This window comes from Amyelois transitella, chromosome 12 (genome assembly GCF_032362555.1).
Source record: "Amyelois transitella isolate CPQ chromosome 12, ilAmyTran1.1, whole genome shotgun sequence".
NCBI classification, from domain to species: domain Eukaryota; kingdom Metazoa; phylum Arthropoda; class Insecta; order Lepidoptera; family Pyralidae; genus Amyelois; species Amyelois transitella.
Window position 1 is genome coordinate 6,964,149 of NC_083515.1, and position 7,577 is coordinate 6,971,725.

Consider the following 7,577-nt stretch of genomic DNA (forward strand, 5'->3'; position numbering starts at 1 on the left):
AAATAGTATTTCAAAACTTCAATTTTGACCGTAATATTGGGTTTGCAAATATACAGTAAAAATACAACAACAATAAAACTTCAATGTTATTTTCTACGATCTGCATACTATTGCAATCCGTTTATTTCGCGGTCAATTGTTCTTATGTTGTAACAAAATATTACCTGTTAACTTTTAAATACGTACTTATTAATTTACTTTGTAGTTTTGTCTTATCATTACTGTAAATAAAAATATACATAGTGGTGTATATTTACTCAAAAGTTTTCAATTGGTACTTTCATTGTTTCCCAAAATGTTGGGTTGACTGTTTAGTCTTGCCGGCATTATTCACAAAATGATCTTGTATTGGTTAATTATAAATAAAACCTTACACATAAAACTTTTTAAAGATATGTGCTATCCAATAGTCAAATAACAGAACCTTTTTTTTTTAAGTTGGTCGAAATATAATTGTATTAAAAAGATACTTACAATAACTTGAAATGAAATAAATAGATACCTAGTGAAGTCAGTAGATCTCATATGCAGACTCCACAAAAGTATGTGTGTAAATGTACCTTTGTGGCAGGCCGTAATATTTACATATACATGTAATATATACACATGGCTTACGGTTCACGGCACCAATACAAAAGAATTGAACCACTCCATCTTTTTTCCATGGATGTCGTAAAGGCGATTAAGGAATAAACTTACAAACTTCGGATTCTTCTTTAAGGCGATAAGCTAGCAATCAGTCACTATTTGCATGAATCTCAATTCTATCATTAAGCCAAACACCTGAACATGGCCTATCAGTCTTTCCAAGACTGTTGGCTCTGAGTCCGCATACCCCGCAAGGGATATGGACGTAATTATATGTATGTATGTATATTTACATAAATTTTAATGATTTAAAAATACTAGTTTAAAAAAAAATAAGTCTTACAACTATTTATATGTGTAATAAAAATAAAAAAGTAATAAAACGTTTTTTATCCTTGATTGAAGATTAAAACGGACGTACAATTTTAGACCAGCTTGACATTTAGTGGAGAATAGTACTCGTATTTAATATCAGTGTAGCCAACCCCTTTTCAGATTTGACATACATAATTTATTTTTTTCTGCTTGAACTGTAGAAACTAGTTTCTAAAAAAAATTTAAGCTTGTTCGATGACGAATTTTATGGAATAGGCGACAAAACAAATTCATTCCATCGAGGAAGTAACAAAAAAGGATCTCTAAGGACAGTACAGTTTTCATAAATGCGACCTTTACAGTTTTGTGATACCTAGTTTACTTGTTTCTTTCCTTCATTTGGGTGTTGGCAACACTGGATAAGTATTATACGCCTGTCGCATCCACTCAACGGCAATTAAACGCAAAGTGCACTTCATCCTTATTTAATTTAGCATCAATGTTCGATCGATCTCTACATCTGCCAGATCAGAATTCTTGTCGACTGGAATGCTGGTTAATGGATGAAAATGGATTTTCATTCCCCGGGTTTGCATCAGGAAAGTTCGTAAAAAAGTGCAAACACATTTTTTAGAATTAATAGGTACAGCTTGATTATTTTCATAGCTAAAATAAGAATGCAACCAGTTTATACTAACGAAAACACAATGAAACTAATTTTCCTTCTCATTTTCCGTCTTTTAATTATAGAATTCCGATTAGTTAAAATAAATTTTCTGTACCTAGCTACTAGTAGGTACTTACGCACAGTCAACAGCAGTGAAAATTAACTAAGTACCTAGGTAACTTACATATATTTAACAATTAGGACTATGGTTTGTATTTGAAGAAACAGGGGTTATGTTTCTCTCTACAGGTGATTGTACTAATCTCAATAACAAAAAATATGATGAGTCAATGCTGTCAACATAATAATAATATTTTTTGTCGCTTGTCGTTTTGTTTTCATAATTCGTGTTCGCGGTTATGGTTATCCTGATTCAGATAGGGAAAACCCGCTAATATGTTCGATCTACAAAAACCAAAGGTGAGGTCAAGAACATTTAAGTTGTAGGTATTTTTTTTATAGAAAAGTCTTATGTTTTCATAGTGTCATATTATGAAATACAAAATTATTGTTTTTACATTGTACTCACTTGGAGATTTCTTTATCCAATTTAAGTCTACTTACTATGCAAATCTTCCGCAACATAAAATTACTACGAGTATAATCGAAAGTCGTCAAAGGTAATTTATTTTAGATTCTTTCAAATACAGAGTATGTTGGGGATGACCAAAATGGTTGGGTTTCAGAATATTTCTTTATTTTTAATGTCATTTTTTGAATAGTGTTTTTGTTGGGGTTCTCGTTTTGTCAGTGGAAAAGTAAAGACCGTATTTTTGCAATCTCTTTATTTTATTTATTCCTGCCGCTGGAGCATCTCTGAAACAAGGAGAGCTGCGGGTCTGTTATGGATTCGTTTTGCCCAGTAGACAGACAGAGATACATGACATTGTACTTATATCCTGATAACGTCAAGGAGTGTCTGTGGTTGAACGGTTAAGGTGTCCTAATAAACAGCAACAAGGTCCCCTGCAAAGGTTTTGGGTATGATGTTACACGGGAGTGGTTTCATGTATAAACTTGCCTGACCCAATCTTGGAGCGTGGCCACAGATGGACATCGGGCTCATATCCATTGGAAAAGCGAAGACGCAACCAGTCTAATGCCAGGATGATGAAGTTCCACATGCTCACATATAATCACGTCTTTATCCTTTATGGGGTAGAAAGAGCCAATAGGGTCGAAAAGACGGGTAGGGCACGTTTAGCCTTTTACATTAGATAAGTAGCTACATATTCTAGAACAGCAGATAAGTTAACTTAGATGAGACCACTTACAACTTGAATAGAAAATCATTGTATTTAACTTTATGGTAGATTGTATTCCTTTCCTGTATACTTACATTATTTACTGTATAAGTAGATATACCTGTGTATTTTAAACAATAAACAACGTAGGTCATGAAAACGATGTTATAAGGGAGTTGTTTCGTAAAAAAACCTTGACTTGCCCTATACAGGATTCTACACTCACTTGAATCATGCTTCCCACTAATACTTTTATAAATGCGAAAGTTTATAAGGATTAGGTAAGTACTGAACGGATTTTCACGAAATTTACAATAATTAGACAGCATAAGAAGTTAAAATTTATATAGATTTAAGGCGGACGTAGTCGCAGGCAACAGCTAGTAGTTATAAAACATAACTCTACCCTGTTAAAATAACAACCTGTTTTTTTATTATTCAAAACTATGTTTTGATATCTAATTCTACTAAAGTGCAGTGCAACTAACCTTATGTATAACCTCGTCCAAATAAAGACCAAACATGCGCATGTCATACAAGATTTCTCACGGAAATGAGAGAAGCTCCTCAACTTTTAGTAGCTTTTAGAGGAAAATTTGATGATAAATTATATCGTCACCGCGACTCAGGAAATTAAAAGGAATATGAAGGTTCTACTTTATGGTTAACCATCAGTAGCAAAGGGAAACGTCGCCAATCAAACATCTTATTTAATTTAAAAGTTAGATCGAAAAAAAAATACGTAGATAATAATTTAAATTTATCACATAAAGTTGAGAAGGAATATTCGTCGCGTTAATATGATTTAAGAAGAACTTATCTTATAATTTTAAAAATACTTTATTTCGAAAAGTTATAAATTTATAACTAAGAAGAGCTTCGCACTGGTTTTGTTATACCGAATACCGCTTACTGTCAGGAAAGTCTTTGCTTCTACAAATGAAAAAATAAAAGAACTAAATATTGTAAAAGTCTGAGGTAAAAGTTAACATAGAACGAAATAAGCTTATATATTTCAACGGGTCTTGTAACGTCCTCAAACAGATCAGAAGTATTCTCTGGAATACAAAGTGAACTAGTCTCATTACAGGAATTGTGAAGACGGATTTTTCGTTCCCGTTTCCAACTGAATAAAATACAGTATGCAAGTAAAAGGTCACTGCACAAACATTCGCTTCATCACTGGTTATTTACAGTTTTCTTTTTTCTTCTCCCCGACCGCAAGGGAGGTAAAAGTTAAATGAAAGAGAGGTTAGACCGGGATCCACGCGCGGAATCCGCAATGAGGTGAACAATGGATCATCCGGATATTGCCTGTCAAACGAGCTACGTACACGCTCTCCGAGCGATACTGGGTCAGCCAGTAAACTGTAGCTATACTTACAGTTTTCCTGTCACTTTATTCATGCTCTTTCATTTTATCGGTCGTGTTCATTATGGGTGATGGGAAATGCCAAAGTAACGATACGATTAAAATACCTTATTCAAATATTTACAATAAGTACCTTAATAATATTTCTAATTTATTTATTATATTAAGGTGAGCCTCAATGTTGGCAACAGCATTCCCACATAAATTGAAATCCCCAGGACAGAAGATAATGAACATCACAAGACAATAACCGGAACTATGCTAATTACAAATTTAATTTTCAACACAATAATGAGCGTTCCAGCCATAACGAAAGTAGGAAAGGCCGGAGGTGTCATTAAAAATTCTTTGTAAACAAGTAAGACCAAAACAAAGTCTAATTTTTAAAATAACTTATTGCAAAGCTGGCCATGTTTGCTTGAGAAAAATTGTTGAAACCATAAAATGAATTAAAACTTGATAAATTTTCTTTCTCTTAACTTTTTAACATAAAGTTAACCGCCCAAAGTTAGGGAGATGTTTCGTGAGCTTATTATATTTTATACTCTGTTAATTTGGGGTTTAAAATTTTCTTTCTGTTAGTGAGAACCGTGCATTAATATTAATTAAATAAATTTCTTATAGAGAAATCTACAAAAAATTCTATTTTTGTGGTTAATTTCATTAGCTACTTACCTACCGACAAATATGTAGTACCTACTTACATATTTTAATTATAATATAATAACATTCTTAGACTACAAATAGGGGTTATGAAAGGAATAACATAGACGTATTAGACTATTAAAATCTCGTAGTTACCGACATCTAATATCAATGAACTTACACGTGAGTCATGACATTGATTACTTCCACTATCGGTTATCCTAATTATAGATACGGCTTCTGTATACACACATCAGCACATATTATAAGCTAGGTATTCACAAATGAAATTCATAAACTATAGTTGCATATATAGAAAATGTTCATCAGGTTTGTGAATCTTCACCTAAATACTATTCCAATGATCACCGAATTCTATTAATATTAACAACTTTAAGGTTAACTCTAGCTGGATTGCTTAGGATAATAATTAAATTCAGAGATAATGGTAAATTCTAATTCTTTATAACCGCTACTAAACAGCATGACGAAACGTATGGTTTCTTATAAAAAAGAATATGCATATGCGACTAGTAAAAGAAATATTGGATAGACCAATTAAACATATCGGATGTTTTTGTCAGAAAAAAGCAACCTGTAGACGAGTCTATTACCATTATTTACGATTTAGGTACTAGTTTAGGTAAAGCATGTCACATATTGAGCCAAAAGCTTATAGCCTCCAATAACATTCGCATGTTACATAATAAATCATGTATTATTATTCCTAGTGTATACGAGGCTTAAAACAAGCTCCGAAAATATGAGAATTTATTTATGAATCAGTATCGTGATAAGAGTATAAAGGGTCGACAAAAATAAGCGATCCGCAAAAGCTTATACGACAATCGTAGGGTATATGGGTCGTACCGCCGCAGGAAGAATCCACAATGAGGGATGTAGGCACGATGTAGGTACAGTACAGTCAACAACATAAATAAGTGTAATATAATATAGCAGAATATACAACGAAAATTTAAACGAAAATAATAGTTTTTGGTAACATCTTGCATTTGTTTTCCGTACAGTAACTACCTAAATATATTTTTTGGTTTGGAAAAAAACAATTAATGTTTATACACCACTGTTGTTCTTAGTTTGCGAAAGTTTGTTGGTCTGATGGGCTAGCAACCTGATACTATTTGAACGTGGCCTTTCATTCTTTCGAGACTGTTGGCTCTGACAAAGATAAAGTCGCGATTATTTATGTGTGTATGTATACTTAATTATGTTTCTGACTGTACGGCATGGGAGAAGGTGTCCGTAGCAAATAAGTTCACGTAATAGCATAGAGTGTATTTTCTTACCTACACTACCTATGTGGCGGTAGACTCATCATTATGCCGTCTGCGAAACCAGGATAAAATCTGGTTCTATTATAGTACTTATATTTAGTGCACTTTTATTTCATACGAGTATATTTTTTTACAACGTATATACAAATAAATAATTTAAAAAATACGAAACAAGTTTATAGATTTTTGGGCGAGTTTCCATTACGACAGTGTACTCGTATTCTTTTCCGTTAAGATATTCCCAGAAATACTATCGTATTTTAGGCGAACCCTAATTAATTACTACTACTAATTTTTAATCGAAATTGTATCTTCTAATCTTTTCCAGACTATTTGAACCTTACCCTGTAATAGATAACGACGTAATATATCTATGTGAGTATTTTTTTTAATTTATGTCCTATATAAGTAGATATTTTTTATAAAAAACCGGGAATACTACTGATACTAAGTATAGGTATGTGGCGACATCTCTTCGCCATAAGTCACAACAGCCAATCCCGCGACGCAATCAGCAAATAACAGTGAAGAGTCTGAATCGCGCAAACAAAGATTTCACGGATTAGAGCAAATATACAACCTCCGACACAACATCGTCGGAACCGCTGTTCCCCAGGCATAACACCTAGCCTGGCGGAAGATCTTCCCTTTGGTAGCAGTCGAACAATTAACATTACTGCCACTACAGGTACTTATTTCATTTTACGTCCTTAACCACAAAACAACTTCCTGAAATGTCATATCTACATAAATGAAAAATTGTTGTTTTCTGATGAAAATTACCACAGTTATGTATAAACATGCATGCAATTTTCTTCGTGACCATGAAAATATTCTTCATACGTGATCCTCAACAATGCCTTTTATTTACGGTAACTATTTACAATAAATTGAATAAGTAGGAGCAATATCTGTTTGTATTGATATGAATAAGTAATATTTTTTTATTACACGGAACTGCGGTTGTGACTTTAATTCAACCAATTAAAAAAAGGAATAGGTTTCAATGCGTCGAACCCTATAATTTCGCCCCTGTAGCAATAGGTTCTTCTTATATCCAAGTCTAGTGGTGAAGAAAAAAATAAAAATATATTTCTTGACATTATTATACCAAATTATAGCTTATGAAGTCCTAAAAAGGACCATAACTTGAACATTACATTCTAAGAGTTTTCAAACCAATAATCGGTAACAGTTTTATTATCTGTACGATCTAGTTCAGAAATGTCATGAAAATGTGTAAATTTAACAAATTTCAGCTTCATCGACGATTTTCAGCTCAACATTATACCTTATTTGGAGGAATTCCAAATAGAATTTTGGGCACTTCCCAATGTTTAGTAGCAATTTTAATAAATCTGTCGTCGGCCTATCAAACCAAACTTCTGTAGGTACCTGTTTTAAGCCAAATATCCATAAACTTTGGGCTTATGAATTTCTCCTCAATAAGT